The sequence below is a fragment of the Triticum urartu genome, chromosome 3 (genome assembly GCF_003073215.2).
Source record: "Triticum urartu cultivar G1812 chromosome 3, Tu2.1, whole genome shotgun sequence".
Classification (NCBI taxonomy): Eukaryota; Viridiplantae; Streptophyta; class Magnoliopsida; order Poales; family Poaceae; genus Triticum; species Triticum urartu.
In genome coordinates, this window is record NC_053024.1 from 705,540,500 (window position 1) to 705,559,435 (window position 18,936).

Sequence of the window (18,936 nt, forward strand, 5' to 3'; positions counted from 1 at the left end):
TGTGCAGCAGGTATTAAATCTTGCACGCTTACTTGTGTTGCTGGTGGAGATGTGTGGTGTGTGATGTGTTTTGCTGCTGGAGATGTGTGGTGCAACATGTTAACTGAATTTTGTGTGCAGAGATGTGGTCCAGCATATTAAGTTGTGCAGAGATGTGTGCTGTAGTTTTGAACTGAAACTTCAAAGTGACATACATATGGAAAGCCTATATGTGAAAGTAGATCTTTAGTTAACTGAATTCAATAAATGACTGAACCTGAGAACACCTGTTAAATATGAACTATGAACTGAATATATTTGTTAGCTGTTAACTGAATATAGCTGTGAACTGAAAAGAACAGAGTTACATGCATTTATCTCTGCTGCAAAATAAGGTGATGTGTGCTTAGTATCAAAGAATTATGTTTGCATAATTCAGAGAGCATTGATGTAAACAAAGGGTTTCAGTTAAATGAATTGAGTTTATGACTTGAGTTATCTGTACTAAGTTTGTTACTAAGTGCTTTGTGCTTAATTAAAAATAATTGCTTCTGTAGGATGTAGGTGTCAACTGTGGGGTTGTGGAGTGGGTGGATGGTCCTTGGCCAGAGATTCTACAAAGGTGCCTAACAAGGATTTGGCACATGTACCATGAGCAGAACTTGGGGAGGGTGAAGGACAAACAGGCCCATGAGAAAGAGGTGGCCAAGCTAAAGAAGGAAATTGATTTCCTGTCAAACAACTACAACCAGTTGGTGGAAGATGTATCCAAGCTTTTTGACTATCAAGATGGCAAGATGTCTCATGACATGGACTATACCAGTCAGGCAATCAATGATCTAAATGCAAAGAAGAAACAACTTGAGGATCAGGCAAAGATTGAGATAAGTATGGAAAAGCCGAAGCTTGCCAAGGAGCAAAGGTGCATTCTTCAAAGCCAAGCAGATATCATTCAGAACATGAGGAAGGCCATGAAGGAAGTGGAGGGGGACAGGGACCTACTTAAGCAAGAGAAGAAGAAGCTGGAGTATCTGATTGCTGATCTGCTCAATGCTGGGCATGCCAGCAAAGATAAGCTGGAGAGGATCAAGGCAATTATGAATGGGTGAAGTGCTTGGTGTGTGGGTTAAGTAATTAGTAGGCCTATATATATAGCTGGCCTTGGAATGTCATGCATGTTAGGTGTATATTTTGGGAAAGTTTCATGTGCTTTCAGAACCTGAATCAAGATGGTATGAGGGAGGGGGGGGGTACTGTTATGGTTTAAGAACTAGGTGGTTTTATCTATGATGTAATGACTTATATGTTAAGACCTACTATGCTAAGTGAGTACTCATGCTAAGTTAAGTAAGTAAGAATGTTTTATCTATGATGAGGCTGTTTTACCAACAGTAGTGGCTAACTGACATGTGTGGCTAACTGACACTGATAACATACATAGTCAATGTTGCCCATATCGAAATTAGATAGTCTGACAAATAACTGAACATAGATAGTAAGTAGATACCAAGTAGAAGTGAACATAGATAGCAAGTAGAACTAAACATAGTGCCTGCATACATAGATAGTACTGGCATTCATAGTCTGACATACTGCTGGCATACATAGATAGCAAGTAGGGTATCAAACTAAACATAGTGCTGACCAAACTGAACATTTAAACTTACTGAACTTACGAAAGTTTAGGACTGACGAAACTGATTTTTTTTGCACTGACGAAAGTGAAGGCAACATCTCAGTCCTCCTTCTTCAGCATCTTCAGGCGCTAGGAGCGGCGCACCATAGTCATCTTCACGGCCGCCCTCTTCTTCTTGCCCGGCGCCGGCTCCACCACATCTTCACTGCCCCCATCTTCTTCTTGCTTCACGACGACGACCTCTGGGAGATTGGCGACCTCCGGCAGCGCATCCATGTGGATTGGGAGGTTCCTGTCCCCCTCCACCGCGTCGAGGACAGGAGCCAGCAGCTGCACATCAGGCTCGTCGTCGGAGAGTACGACGACCTCCTCCACCTCGTCGTCAGAGGACTCGTCCTCATGATCGTCAGAGGACTCGTCGTCGGAGTCGTTGTCTGGCCCGAGGACCCATGGATTGCGCCTCTCCCAGTAGGCGTTGTTGATGGGGGCTGGGAGAGCAAGGACAGCATCAGTGACGTGATCCGCGGTGGCCGGCGGTGTGGTGGACGAGCGGTACATCCACCAACGGGCGCGCTACCTGGGGTCGGGGGAGCGCTGCACCTCGCGCATCGCCCACAGGAGAATGGTCGCCGGCGGGACGGTGTAGACGGCAGGGAAGGCACGCTGCTTTTCAGCAGCTGTCATCACCTTCACCAGGCCGCGAGCGTGGTTCCTCATCATCGCCACACCGAGGAACCAATGCACGATCTCCCTGTACTACGCGCACATCTCCTGGTTGTTGCCGGCCAGAACTTCGATGGCCCGCTGCCAGTCCATGGCGACAGCGGTGGGGGTGGTTGTCGGCGGCGATTTCGATGTGAGAGAGGGGGAAGTGGAGTGGGCGGTGCGAGCGGCGAGTGGGCAGAGAGAGTGGTGGATGGACACGTATTAAAGGCTGAGAATCCGAAACGACTAGTGTTACTCAACGCACGCTCACCACGTTGCCGGCCACAACGCACGTTGAACACACGCCATGGCGTGGCTAATTAAATATAAGTAGGATGGCCAATGCTAGTCAAACAAATCACTAGCACTAGCCCATTGGTATTGAACGCATGGTTACAACCCTAAGGTCTTGGGTTCAAGTCCCAGGCCAAACTATTTTTGTGCAAAGTTTTTTTGGGAGTCTAAAATGAATTTTTCTGTAACTTCTGGTTCATATGTTTGAATTTAACCAGGCTAGTATCACAAATTAAAATGAACTGTAGAAATGGAAAATTGAAACAAATTAAACAAATTAAGTACCATACATTCAACATTCTCCACAAGTTCACATGTCTGAATTTAACCAGGCTAGTAGGAGAACACAAACTTAGTAGCATACAATCAAACTTAGTAGCAGAACACAAACTTAGTAGCATACATAGTTTCAATGGTTTCCACTAGCATTGAAATAGGCTGCAAACTTGCTAGGAGCTTTCCTCTTCCTCTTGCCTGCTAATATCCCAGGTTCTCCAGTGGATGTTCTTGGTGGATTGAATGTTCTTGTTGATACTGATCCTCTTGGAGCTCTTGTTGATGTTGATCCTCTTGGAGGTGCTGGTGAATGATGACCCACAAGTATAGGGGATCTATCGTAGTCCTTTCGATAAGTAAGAGTGTCGAACCCAACGAGGAGCAGAAGGAAATGATAAGCGGTTTTCAGCAAGGTATTCTCTGCAATCACTGAAATTATCAGTAACAGATAGTTTTGTAATAAGGTAATTGGTAACGCGTAACAAGTAACAAGTGTAAATAAAGTGCAACAAGATGGCCCAATCCTTTTTGTAGCAAATGACAAGCCTGGACAAACTCTTATATGAAGGAAAGCGCTCCCGAGGACACATGGGAATTATCGTCAAGCTAGTTTTCATCACGTTCATATGATTCGCGTTCGGTACTTTGATAATTTGATATGTGGGTGGACCGGTGCTTGAGTGCTGTCCTTACTTGGAAAAGCATCCCACTTATGATTAACCCCCATTGCAAGCATCCACAACTAAAACAGAAGTATTAAGGTAAACCTAACCATAGCATGCAACATATGGATCCAAGTCAGCCCCTTACGAAGCAACGCATAAACTAGGGTTTAAGCTTCTGTCACTCTAGCAACCCATCATCTACTTATTACTTCTCAATGCCTCCATCTAGGTCCAAACAATGGTGAAGTGTCATGTAGTCGATGTTCACATGACACCACTAGAGGGATGCCAACATACATCTCATCAAAATATCGAACGAATACCAAATTCACATGACTACAAATAGCAAGACTTCTCCCATGTCCTAAGGAAAAAACGTAACTACTCACAAAGCATATTCATGTTCATAATCAGAGGGGTATTAATATGCATAATGGATCCGAACATATGATCTTTGAAGGAAATATGCCCTAGAGGCAATAATAAAGTTATTATTTATTTCCTTATATCATGATAAATGTTTATTATTCATGCTAGAATTGTATTAACCGGAAACATGATACTTGTGTGAATACATAGACAAACAGAGTGTCACTAGTATGCCTCTACTTGACTAGCTCGTTAATCAAAGATGGTTATGTTTCCTAGCCATAGACAAAGAGTTGTCATTTGATTAACGGGATCACATCATTAGGAGAATGATGTGATTGACTTGACCCATCCCGTCAGCTTAGTACTTGATCGTTTAGTTTGTTGCTATTGCTTTCTTCATGACTTATACATGTTCCTATGACTATGAGATTATGCAACTCCCGTTTACCGGAGAAACACCTTGTGTGCTACCAAACATCACAACATAACTGGGTGATTATAAAGGTGCTCTACAGGTGTCTCCAAAGGTACTTGTTGGGTTGGCGTATTTCGAGATTAGGATTTGTCACTTCGATTGTCGGAGAGGTATCTCTGGGCCCACTCGGTAATGCACATCACTATAAGCCTTGCAAGCAATGCAACTAATGAGTTAGTTGCGGGATTATGTATTACGGAACGAGTAAAGAGACTTGCCGGTAACGAGATTGAACTAGGTATTGAGATACCGACGATCAAATCTCGGGCAAGTAACATACCGATGACAAAGGGAACACCGTATGTTGCTATGCGGTTTGACCGATAAAGATCTTCGTAGAATATGTAGGAGTCTATATGAGCATCCAGGTTCCGCTATTGGTTATTGACCGGAGACTTTTCTCGGTCATGTCTACATAGTTCTCGAACCCGTAGGGTTCGCACGCTTAAAGTTAGATGATGGTTATATTATGAGTTTATGTACCGAAGGTAGTTCGGAGTCCCGGATATGATCACGGACATGACGAGGAGTCTCTAAATGGTCGATACGTAAAGATCGATATATTGGACGACTATGTTTGGACACCGGAAAGGTTCCGGAAGGTTTCGAACATTTATCGGAGTACCGGGGGTTACCGAAACCCCCTGGGAACTAATGGGCCTTGTTGGGCCTTAGTGGAGAGAGAGGGAGAGGGGCCGGCCAGGGCAAGAGGCGCGCCCCCTCCCCTTGAGTCCGAATAGGACAAGGAAAGGGGGGCCGCGCCCCCCTTGCCTTTCCCCTCTCCCACTCCTTCCCCCCCTCCTTCTTGGACTAGGAAAGGGAGGGGCAAACCTACTTGGAGTAGGTTTCCCCTTCCTGGGGCGCACCACCCCTTGGCCGGCCCTCTCCTCATCCCCCCTTTATATACGAAGGAGGGGGGCACCCCATAGAAAAAACAATTGATCTCTTGATCTCTTAGCCGTGTGCGGTGCCCCCCTCCACCATAATCTACCTCGATCATATCGTAGCAGTGCTTAGGCAAAGCCCTGCGTCGGTAGAACATCATCATTGTCACCACGCCGTCGTGCTGACGAAACTCTCCCTCAACACTCGGCTGGATTAGAGTTCGAGGGACGTCATCGAGTTGAGCGTGTGCAGAACTCGGAGGTGTCGTGCGTTCGGTACTTGATCGATCGGATCATGAAGACGTCCGACTACATCAACCGCGTTGTGCTAACGCTTCCGCTTTCGGTCTACGAGGGTACATGGACACACTCTCCCCTCTCATTGCTATGCATCACCATGATCTTGCGTGTGCGTAGGAATTTTTTTGAAATTACTACGTTCCCCAACAGTGGCATCCGAGCCTGGTTTTATGCGTAGATGTCATATGCACGAGTAGAACACAAGTGAGTTGTGGGCGATACAAGTCATACAGCTTACCAGCATGTATACTTTGGTTCGGCGGTATTGTTGGATGACGCGAGACTGGTTCTACCGACGTGCTTTGCACACATGTGGCTGGCGGGTGTCAGTTTCTCCAACTTTAGTTGAACCAAGTGTGGCTATGCCCGGTCCTTGAGAAGGTTAAAACAACACTAACTTGACAAACTATCGTTGTGGGTTTGATGCGTAGGTAAGAACGGTTCTTGCTCAGCCCGTAGCAGCCACGTAAAACTTTGCAACAACAAAGTAGAGGATGTCTAACTTGTTTTTGCAGGGCATGTTGTGATGTGATATGGCCAAGGCATGATGCTATATTTTATTGTATGAGATGATCATGTTTTGTAACCGAGTTATCGGCAACTGGCAGGAGCCATATGGTTGTCGCTTTATTGTATGCAATGCAATTGCCCTGTAATGCTTTACTTTATCACTAAGCGGTAGCGATAGTTGTAGAAGCATAAGTTGGCGAGACGACAACGATGCTACGATGGAGATCAAGGTGTTGGGCCGGTGACGATGGTGATCATGACAGTGCTTCGGAGATGGAGATCACAAGCACAAGATGATGATGGCCATATCATATCACTTATATTGATTGCATGTGATGTTTATCTTTTATGCATCTTATCTTGCTTTGATTGACGGTAGCACTATAAGATGATCTCTCACTAAATTATCAAGATATAAGTGTTCTCCCTGAGTATGCACCGTTGCGAAAGTTCTCCATGCTGAGACACCACGTGATGATCGGGTGTGATAGGCTCTACGTTCAAATACAACGGGTGCAAAACAGTTGCACACGCGGAATACTCAGGTTAAACTTGACGAGCTTAGCATATAACAGATATGGCCTCGGAACACTAAGACCGAAAGGCCGAGCGTGAATCATATAGTAGATATGATCAACATAGTGATGTTCACCATTGAAACTACATCTCACGTGATGATCGGACATGGTTTAGTTGATTTGGATCACGTGATCACTTAGAAGATTAGAGAGATGTCTATCTACGTGGGAGTTCTTAAGTAATAAGATTAATTGAACTTAAATTTATCATGAACTTAGTACCTGATAGTTTCTTGCTTGTCTATGTTGATTGTAGATAGATGGCTCGTGCTGTTGTTCCATTGAATTTTAATGCATTCCTTGAGAAAGCAAAGTTGAAAGATGATGGTAGCAATTACACAGTCTGGGTCCGTAACTTGAGGATTATCCTCATTGCTGCACAGAAGAATTACGTCCTGGAAGCACCGCTGGGTGCCAGGCCTGCTGCAAATGCTGCTGACAACGTTAAGAACGTTTGGCAGAGTAAAGCTGATGACTACTCGATAGTTCAGTGTGCCATGCTTTATGGCTTAGAACCGGGACTTCAACGATGTTTCGAACGTCATGGAGCATATGAGATGTTCCAGGAATTGAAGTTAATATTTCAAGCAAATGCCCGGATTGAGAGATATGAAGTCTCCAATAAGTTCTATAGCTGCAAGATGGAGGAGAATAGTTCTGTCAGTGAACATATACTCAAAATGTCTGGGTATCATAATCACTTGACTCAACTGGGAGTTAATCTCCCTGTTGATAGTGTCATTGACAAAGTTCTTCAATCACTGCCACCAAGCTACAAAAGCTTCGTGATGAACTATAATATGCAAGGGATGAATAAGACAATTCCCGAGCTCTTCGCGATGCTAAAGACTGCGGAGGTAGAAATCAAGAAGGAGCATCAAGTGTTGATGGTCAATAAGGCCACCAGTTTCAAGAAAAAGGGCAAAGGGAAGAAGAAGGGGAACTTCAAGAAGAACGTGAAACAAGTTGCTGCTCAAGAGAAGAAACCCAAGTCTGAGACTGAGTGCTTCTACTGCAAGCAGACTGGTCACTGGAAGCGGAACTGCCCCAAGTATTTGGCGGATAAGAAGGATGGCAAGGTGAACAAAGGTATATGTGATATACATGTTATTGATGTGTACCTTACTAATGCTCGCAGTAGCACCTGGGTATTTGATACTGGTTCTGTTGCTAACATTTGCAACTCGAAATAGGGGCAACAGATTAAGCGAAGATTGGCTAAGGACGAGGTGACGATGCGCGTGGGAAATGGTTCCAAAGTCGATGTGATCGCGGTCGGCACACTACCTCTACATCTACCTTCGGGATTAGTTTTAGACCTGAATAATTGTTATTTGGTGCCAGCGTTGAACATGAACATTATATCCAGATCTTGTTTGATGCGAGACGGTTATTCATTTAAATCAGAGAATAATGGTTGTTCTATTTATATGAGTAATATCTTTTATGGTCATGCACCCTTGAAGAGTGGTCTATTGTTGTTAAATCTCGATAGTAGTGATAAACATATTCATAATATTGAAGCTAAAAGATGCAGAGTTGATAATGATAGTGCAATTTATTTGTGGCACTGCCGTTTAGGTCATATCGGTGTAAAGCGCATGAAGAAACTCCATATTGATGGACTTTTGGAACCACTTGATTATGAATCACTTGGTACTTGCGAACCGTGCCTCATGGGCAAGATGACTAAAACGCCGTTCTCCGAAACTATGAAGCGAGCAACAGATTTGTTGGAAATCATACATACAGATGTGTGTGGTCCGATGAATATTTAGGCTCGCGGCGGGTATCGTTATTTTCTCACCTTCACAGATGATTTAAGCAGATATGGGTATATCTACTTAATGAAACATAAGTCTGAAACATTTGAAAAGTTCAAAGAATTTCAGAGTGAAGTTGAAAATCATCGTAACAAGAAAATAAAGTTTCTACGATCTGATCGTGGAGGAGAATATTTGAGTTATGAGTTTGATCTTCATTTGAAACAATGTGGAATAGTTTTGCAACTCACGCCACCCGAAACACCATAGCATAATGGTGTGTCCTAACATCGTAATCGTACTTTACTGGATATGGTGCGATCTATGATGTCTCTTACTGATTTACCGCTATCGTTTTGGGGTTATGCTCTAGAGACATCCGCATTCATGTTAAATAGGGCACCATCTAAATTCGTTGAGACGACGCCTTATGAACTATGGTTTGGCAAGAAACCAAAGTTGTCGTTTCTTAAAGTTTGGGGCTGCGATGCTTATGTGAAAAAGCTTCAACCTGATAAGCTCGAACCCAAATCAGAGATATGTGTCTTCAAAGGATAGCCAAAAGAGACTGTTGGGTACACCTTCTATCACAGATCCGAAGGCAAGACTTTTGTTGCTAAATTTGGAATCTTTCTAGAGAAGGAGTTTCTCTCGAAAGAAGTGAGTGGGAGGAAAGTAGAACTTGATAAGGTAACTGTACCTGCTCCCTTATTGGAAAGTAGTTCATCACAGAAATCGGTTCCTGTGACAGCTACACCAATTAGTGAGGAAGTTAATGATGATGATCATGAAACTTCAGATCAAGTTGTTACTGAACCTCGTAGGTCAACCAGAGTAAGATCCGCACCAGAGTGGTACGGTAATCATGTTCTGGAGGTTATGTTACTAGACCATGACGAACCTACGAACTATGAAGAAGCGATGGTAAGCCTAGATTCCGCAAAATGGCTTGAGGCCATGAAATCCGAGATGGGATCCATGTATGAGAACAAAGTGTGGACTTTGGTTGACTTACCCGATGATCGGCAAGCCATTGAAAATAAATGGATCTTCAAGAAGAAGACTGACGCTGACGGTAATGTTACTATCTATAAAGCTCAACTTGTTGCAAAAGGTTTTCGACAAGTTCAAGGGATTGACTATGATGAGACTTTCTCACCCGTAGCGATGCTTAAGTCTGTCCGAATCATGTTAGCAATTGCTGCATTTTATGATTATGAAATTTGGCAAATGGATGTCAAAACTGCATTCCTGAATGGATTTCTGGAAGAAGAGTTGTATATGATGCAACCGGAAGGTTTTGTCGATCCAAAGGGAGCTAACAAAGTATGCAAGCTCCAGCGATCCATTTATGGACTGGTGCAAGCCTCTCGGAGTTGGAATAAACGTTTTGATAGTGTGATCAAAGCTTATGGTTTTATACAGACTTTTGGAGAAGCCTGTATTTACAAGAAAGTGAGTGGGAGCTCTGTAGAATTTTTGATATTATATGTGGATGACATATTGTTGATTGGAAATGATATAGAATTTCTGGATAGCATAAAAGGATATCTGAATAAGAGTTTTTGAATGAAAGATCTCAGAGAAGCTGCTTATATATTGGGCATCAAGATCTATGGAGATAGATCAAGACGCTTAATTGGACTTTCACAAAGCACATACCTTGACAAAGTTTTGAAGAAGTTCAAAATAGATCAAGCAAAGAAAGGGTTCTTGCCTGTGTTACAAGGTGTGAAGTTGAGTAAGACTCAATGCCCGACCACTGCAGAAGATAGAGAGAAAATGAAAGATGTTCCCTATGCTTCAGCCATAGGCTCTATCATGTATGTAATGTTGTGTACCAGACCTGATGTGTGCCTTGCTATTAGTTTAGCAGGGAGGTACCAAAGTAATCCAGGAGTGGATCACTGGACAGTGGTCAAGAACATCCTGAAATACCTGAAAAGGACGAAGGATATGTTTCTCATTTATGGAGGTGACAAAGAACTCGTCGTAAATGGTTACGTCGATGCAAGCTTTGACACTGATCCAGACGATTCTAAATCGCAAACCGGATATGTGTTTTTATTAAACGGTGGGGCTGTCAGTTGGTGTAGTTCTAAACAAAGCGTCGTAGTAGGATCTACATGTGAAGCGGAGTACATAGCTGCTTCGGAAGTAGCAAATGAAGGAGTCTAGATGAAGGAGTTCATATCCGATCTAGGTGTCATACCTAGTGCATCGGGTCCAATGAAAATCTTTTGTGACAATACTGGTGCAATTGCTTTGGCAAAGGAATCCAGATTTCACAAGAGAACTAAGCACATCAAGAGACGCTTCAACTCCATCCGGGATCAAGTCCAGGTGGGAGACATAGAGATTTGCAAGATACATACGGATCTGAATGTTGCAGACCCGTTGACTAAGCCTCTTCCACGAGCAAAACATGATCAGCACCAAGGCTCCATGGGTGTTAGAATCATTACTATGTAATCTCGATTATTGACTCTATTGCAAGTGGGAGACTGAAGGAAATATTCCCTAGAGGCAATAATAAAGTTATTATTTATTTCCTTATATCATGATAAATGTTTATTATTCATGCTAGAATTGTATTAACCGTAAACATGATACCTATGTGAATACATAGACAAACAGAGTGTCACTAGTATGCCTCTACTTGACTAGCTCGTTAATCAAAGATGGTTAAGTTTCCTAGCCATAGACATGAGTTGTCATTTGATGAACGGGATCACATAATTAGAGAATGATGTGATTGACTTGACCCATCCGTTACCTTAGCACTATGATCGTTTAGTTTATTGCTATTGCTTTCTCCATAACTTATACATGTTCCTATGACTATGAGATTATGCAACTCCGAATACCGGAGGAACACTTAGTGTGCTATCAAACGTCACAACAAAACTGGGTGATTATAAAGATGCTCTACAGGTGTTTCAGATGGTGTTTGTTGAGTTGGCATAGATCGAGATTAGAATTTGTCAATACGATTGTAGGAGAGGTACCTCTGGGCCCTCTCGGTAATGCACATCACTATAAGCCTTGCAAGCAATGTGACTAATGAGTTAGTTGCGGGATTTTGCATTACGGAACGTGTAAAGAGACTTGCCCGTAACGAGGTTGAACTAGCTATGATGATACCCACGATCGAATCTCGGGCAAGTAACATACCGATGACAAAGGGAACAAACGTATGTTGTTATGCGGTTTGACCGATAAAGATCTTCGTAGAATATGTAGGAGCCAACATGAGCATCCAGGTTCCGCTATTGGTTATTGACCAGAGACGTGTCTCGATCATGTCTACATAGTTCTCGAACTCGTAGGGTCCGCACGCTTAAAGTTAGATGACAGTTATATTATGAGTTTATGTACCAAAGGTAGTTCGGAGTCCCGGATATGATCACGGACATGACGAGGAGTCTCGAAATGGTCGATACGTAAATATCGATATATTGGACGACTATGTTTGGACACCGGAAAGGTTCCGGAAGGTTTCAGACATTTATCGGAGTACCGGGGGTTACCGGAACCCCCCGGGAACTAATGGGCCTTGTTGGGCCTTAGTGGAGAGAGAGAGGGGCCGGCCAGGGCAAGGGGCGCGCCCCTCCCCTTGAGTCCGAATAGGACAAGGAAAGGGGGGGGGGCGCCCCCCTTGCCTTTCCCCTCTCCCACTCCTTCCTTCCCCCTCCTTCTTGTACTAGGAAAGGGAGGGGTAAACCTACTTGGAGTAGGTTTCCCCTTCCTAGGACGCACCACCCCCTTGGCAGGCCCTCTCCTCCTCCCCCCTTTATATACGGAGGGGGGCACCCCATAGACACAACAATTGATCTCTTGATCTCTTAGCCATGTGCGGTGCCCCCCTCCATCATAATCCACCTCGATCATATCGTAGCAGTGCTTAGGCGAAGCCCTGCGTCGGTAGAACATCATCATCGTCACCACGCCGTCATGCTGACGAAAATCTCCCTCAACACTCGGCTGGATCAGAGTTCGAGGGACGTCATCGAGTTGAGCGTGTGCAGAACTCGGAGGTGCTGTGCCTTCGGTACTTGATCGGTCAGATCGTGAAGACGTACGACTACATCAACCGAGTTGTGCTAACGCTTCCGCTTTCGGTCTACGAGGGTACATGGACACATCTCCCCTCTCGTTGCTATGCATCACCATGATCTTGCATGTGCGTAGGAATTTTTTTGAAATTACTACGTTCCCCAACAATCTTCCACCAAGTAAACCAACTAGCATCAACTACAAGGAGTAATCAACACTACTAGCATCCCACAAGTACCAATCTGAGGTTTGGATACAAAGATTGGATACAAGAGATGAACTAGGGTTTGAGATGAGATGGTGCTGGTGAAGATGTTGATGGAGATTGACCCCTCCTGATGAGAGGATCGTTGGTGATGATGATGGTGATGATTTCCCCCTCCCAGAGGGAAGTGTCCTCAGCAGAACAGCTCTGCCGGAGCCCTAGATTGGTTCCGCCAAGGTTCCGCCTCGTGGCGGTGGAGTCTCGTCCCGTAAGCTTGCTTATTATTTTTTCTCGGACAAAAGACCTCATATAGCAGAAGATGGGCATTGGAGGGCCACCAGGGGGCCCACGAGGTAGGGGGGCGCGCCCAGGGGGTAGGGCGCGCCCCCCACCCTCGTGGCTGGTGGGTGGCCCCCCTCTGGTACTTCTTGCGCTCAGTATTTTTTATATATTCTGGAAATAACTTTCGTGAAGTTTCATGACTTTTGGAGCTGTGCAGAATAGGTATCTAATGTTTGCTCCTTTTCCAGCCCAGAATCCCAGTTGCCGGCATTCTCCCTCTTCATGTAAACCTTGTAAAATAAGAGAGTATAGGCATAAATATTGTGACATAATGTGTAATAATAGCCCATAATGCAATAAATATCGATATAAAAGCATGATGCAAAATGGACGTATCAACTCCCCCAAGCTTAGACCTCGCTTGTCCTCAAGCGAAAGCCGAAATAGAAAAATATGTCCACACGTTTAGAGATAGAGGTGTCGATAAAAATAAAATACGGACATGAGGGCATCATGATCATTCTTAGAACAACAACATATATATATATTATATTGTCATATGATCTCTTATGCTAAAGTAACAATTCAATCACAATTTCAAGTATGAATCATAAACTTCATTGAGAACCAACAAACTCTAATCTCAATCATTGAGGCGATTGCAATTTATCATAACATAGGAAAGAGTCAATATAAGAGCTTTTGTAACATCCCAAAATTCTAAATTTTGGAATGTTATAATAGATAGATAGATTTGATTGACTGTTTGATTGATTGACTGAAAGTGGGTGAAATTCGAAACTTTTTGAAAGTTAAATGTGAGGGAATAAAAGAACTTTCCCAAACTTTCATTTTTGCCTTTATGCTCTCCGTGAATTCAAATACTTTTTCATCACGAAACCCTGGAGAGAAGATGACATGACTTCTTCCATTTATTAAATGACAAGGGGTGTTGAAAATATTTGAATTTCATTTGAGAATATTTCCAATTCTGAAACTTTATGCAACTCAATGATTTTCACAAGAGAAGATAAAATGACTTCTTCAAATTATACGAAATATGAGTTGGGAGTTTCAAAGGATCAAATTCAAATTCTTTTGAATTTATTTTCAATTTGGAGTTATTTGAGTTTTATTCAAATTATTTTCCTCCAAAAATAAAATATATGGAAAATAGGGTAACATGATTCCCTACATTAGAAAATTGGAGAGAAATAAATTTGAAATCATTTTGGTATTTTTAAAATGATTTTTGTTGGATTTTAATAGACCAGTAGCACTCTTTGAATTATCTGAATTTGTGTGAATTTTCTTTAATGCTAGAAAAATGTTCATGTTATATAAAATCTTTTTCTGAAATTTTGATATATTATATGTCTATATAATATTTTTATTTGTTTTGTCCTTTTATTTTTGTTTGTCTGAGAATATGTAAAAAAACAAAAACTTGTCCCCGACTGGGCCGACCCAGCTAGCCAGCCAGGCCCAGCCCAGTCGGCTTCATCCCCGACTCCAGCGCCCGCATGACTGCGCCGCCGCCGTGGTCGCCAGGGACACCGCCGCCGCCTCCCTTGCCCCTCCTCCATGCCAGCTCCTCCCCTGCCCCTTAAATAACGAGGCCCCGGGCCCCGTTCCTCTCCTCCTCGCCGCTTGCGCCGCCTCGCCTCGCCCGCATCTCGCCGCCGCCGCCGCAGCGCCTCGCCGCGCCACCGCCCGCTACTGCTGCACAGCGCGCCGCCCCGCGCCGCCGCACCCCTTGCCGCGCTGCTCGCCCACGCCGCCCACGCCGCATCGCGCCGCACTTCCCGTGCCGAGCCGCCGCCCGCTGCTCGCCGCCTCGACGCCGAGCCGCCGTCGTTCGCGGGCGTTGACCGGAAAGGTAAAACCGCCCCGGCCCGGTTTTATTTAGGCTACGGTTTAATTTCAGTTCTTAAAAAAAACCGATCAGTTGGTTATCCAGGGGGCGTTCGCTATTTAGGGTTCAGTAGCGAACGGTTTTCGTCTTATAGGCTTCCGCAGAGAACGTTCGCTATTTAGTCTTTTCTTTTATTTCAGTTTTCGGCCAGGGACCCGTTTGTGAATAAATTATTTGCAGAATAGCCCCTGATCTTCAAAACACTATAACTTTTTACTCGTTAGTCCAAATCCAACGAAACCAACGCTCACGTCTTCGTTACGATACAAGAATTGTGAATCACCGCACTGCATTCCCAGGTTCAGTTTCACATACATATACAGGCGTGATCCCTACATGCAGGGCCACGATGAGGTAGTAGCGAGAGACCAGGACGCCCTACAGTCTAGGCGCTACTGTTACAACAGAATATATCATGCTACTGTTACAACAGAGTACATCATGCCATGGTACATACAAAGTGATGGTTCAACTCCCCCCGCAGTCCGAACGGTGCCAGGCAAGACGTTCAGACTGGACCGAAACTCACGAAACACCGAAGAAGGCAGCCCCTTGGTGAAGACGTCGGCAAACTGGGAGGTAGTTGGGACGTGGAGTACCTTCACCTCGCCAAGTGCCACACGATCACGAACAAAATGCAGGTCAATCTCCACATGCTTAGTGCGTTGGTGCTGAACAGGATTAGAGGACAGGTACACGGCGCTCACATTGTCACAATAGACAAGAGTGGCACGGCGGGGAGGATGATGGAGCTCGCTAAGGAGTTGTCGAAGCCAGCACAACTCCGCCACACAGTTGGCAACGACGCGGTACTCGGCCTCGGCGCTGGACCGGGACACGGTGTGCTGGCGCTTAGACGACCAAGAGATCAAGTTGGCACCAAGGAAGATACAGAATCCTGAAGTAGAGCGGCGTGTGTCGGGACAACCAGCCCAATCAGCGTCACTATAGGCAAGAAGGTCGTGGGAAGAGGAGCGGTAAAGCTGCAGGCCATAGTGAGGCGTACCACGCAGGTAGCGGAGAACCCTCTTGAGGAGCTGATAGTGCACATCGAGCGGAGCATGCATGACGAGACAAAGCTGCTGGACGGCGTAGGAGATATCTGGCCGTGTCAAGGTAAGATACTGTAAGGCTCCGGCAAGGCTACGGTAAAGTGTAGGGTCATGAAAGGGGACGCCGTGGGTGCTGGAGACCTTACTGGCCGTGTCGACGGGGGTGGAGATGGGTTTGCAGTTAAGCATATGCGCACGGTCGAGAATCTCGAGCGCGTACTGTTCCTGCGAGAGGAAGAGACTGGTGTGGGAGCGATGCACATTGATCCCAAGGAAGTGGTGAATGTCGCCAAGGTCACTCATGGCGAAGTCGCCGGTGAGAGAAGTAACGAGGGACTGAAGCAAGTCGGTGGTGTTAGCAGTGAGGATAATGTCATCAACATAGAGAAGAAGGTAGGCGAGGTGGGTACCTGGGTGGAGAATAAAGAGGGAGGTATCACATTTGGAAGACTCAAACCCAAGTGTATGGAGGAATTTGGTAAACCGAAGGAACCAAGTGCAGGGCGCCTGCTTGAGCCCATAGAGAGACTTGTTGAGGCGGCAAACATGTGTAGGACGGGCCGCATCCACAAAGCCGGCGGGTTGCTGACAATAGACGGTCTCGACCAAATCGCCGTGAAGGAAAGCATTTTTGACGTCCATCTAGCGAATGGGCCACCCATTTGCCGTCGCAATGCTGAGGACGACACAGATGGTAGCCGGCTTGACCACGGGACTGAACGTCTCCCCATAGTCGACACCGGGCTGCTAAGTGAAGCTGCGCACCACCCACCGAGCCTTGTACCGCGCCAAAGTGCCGTCAGGATGGAGTTTGTGGCGGAAGATCCACTTGCCGGTGACCACGTTTACACCTGCAGGACAAGGAACCAAAGACCAAGTGTCATTCCGAATTAGCGCATTAAACTCATCAAGCATCGCGGCATGCCAGTGCGGATCCTTGAGTGCAGCACGGTACGAGGACGGGAGAGGTGAAGTGGTGGTGGAGACGTGAAGGTCAAGGACGTCCTTGGGCATAGCATATGGAGGGTAAACCCCTCCATCAGGCTGTGGATACGGGCGAACGTCTTCCACCCTCGATCAAGATACATCACATTAGGGGCTGGGAATACAACGCGGACTCACGTGCCGCTGATCCCACAGCCCCTCATGTGCAGTCTCAGTGTCTCGGGCGGGTCCAACTCCATCGCGCTCGCAAACGGAGCTGGAAGCCGGAGGCGACGATGAGGCGCCCGGCGCAGCCTGACGAAGAACTCGCAAGGGTCGTCCCCTATATGGACCACCGTGGGGAGAGGAACCGCCGGCGGAGGCGAAGCTGGCGCGCCGCCCCGTCCGCCTCTTCCCCGAGCGCCTCGACCTCGTCCACGACCTCGCCCCCTCCCTCTTCACCTTATGGCTGGCTCTGCCACCACGGGCGCGGGAGAGGGAGAGGTGCGCTGTCTGGCGGCGACCCTCGCCGCCACCGATGAAGGGCCAGGGTTCCCTTTCTCCATGGCGAATGAGAGAAAGGGGAGCAGAAGCTGAAGAAAGGAGGAGATGAGAGAGTGCGGGCTTCTGTGCTCCCCTCCCGCTCTTTATAAAGGAGCGAGGTGGGGGCTCGGCCGCCCCGCTCAGCGAATCAAGGCACGGGAAGAGCAGGGAGTCGGGGCCGACCCGCTGCCTCTGCTCACGACGGCCCAGTTCAGTTTTCGGGAAGAAACGCGGTTTCGCATTCCCCAGTCCATAAGAGGATGCATGATGAGGGACGAAAGACTTATCTGATATCGCAGCCCCCGGCAACTCTGGCTTGCCATGGATGAATCTTGGTATTCGCAGGCCCCAGCAACACTGGCTTGCCGGGGCCCAGGTGCCGGCGCGCCCTTCTTCTCCTTTTCGTCCTCAAGCGGTCTGGCCAGGATATGTGAGCCCTGCGAACGAAAGAGAAGCAAAGGGACGGACACTCGACCTCTAAGCTAGGGGTTAGCCGCTGTTAGGCACTATCAACCCTAACCAAGGACGAGACTCGACCTAGCATGCATGCTATAACCCCGGGGTGCCAGCGCTTCATTTACTTGTGCTCAGGGTCTGCGCCTGGCTTTGTACAAAGGATTACATGCAACAGCGGCAAGACTTGTACAAAAGGGTGGTTGCCGGACAGGGTCCGACAACCGCGCCTTACGGGTAAAACTTACGAAGATGCTCGATGTTCCAGGAGTTGCTCACTGGTACGCCATCTTCGGTCTCAAGGCGGACATCGCCAGGCCTTGTGACTCGCTTCACCCGGTAAGGGCCTTCCCACTTCGGCGTCAACTTGTTGGAATTCTTGGCGGACTGAACGCGCCGAAGAACAAGGTCGCCTTCCTCAAGACTCCTGGCATTGACTCTGCGGCTATGGTAGCGGCGCAGAGCTTGCTAGTAGCGAGCAGCTCGCACAGCAGCCTGGAGACGGTCTTCCTCAAGGAGCAGCGCGTCATCTTGCCGCAGCTGCTCTTGCTCAAGCTCATCATAAGCGAGCACTCGAGGTGACCCGTATACGAGTTCTGTGGGGGTAACTGCCTCTGCTCCATAGACTAGAGCGAAAGGTGTCTGTCCAGTGGCTCGATTTGGCGTCGTCCTGATCGACCAAAGAACCACCGGCAGCTCCTCGATCCACTTTCTTCCGCACTTGTGCAGCCTGTCGAAAGTTCTGGTCTTGAGCCCGCGCAGCACTTCAGCATTTTCCCTCTCCGCTTGACCGTTGCTTCTCGGGTGAGCAACAGAAGCGAAGCAGATCTTGGCGCCAAGATCTTGGACGTATTGCATGAAGGCGCGGCTCGTGAATTGTGTACCGTTGTCGGTGATTATCCTGTTAGGGATCCCGAAGCGGCAAACAATCGACCTAAAGAACTTGACGGCTGACTGTGCGGTCACCTTCCTCACTGGTTCCACTTCTGGCCACTTTGTGAACTTGTCGATTGCAACGTACAAGTACTCAAAGCCCCCAACAGCTCGGGGAAAGGGGCCGAGGATGTCG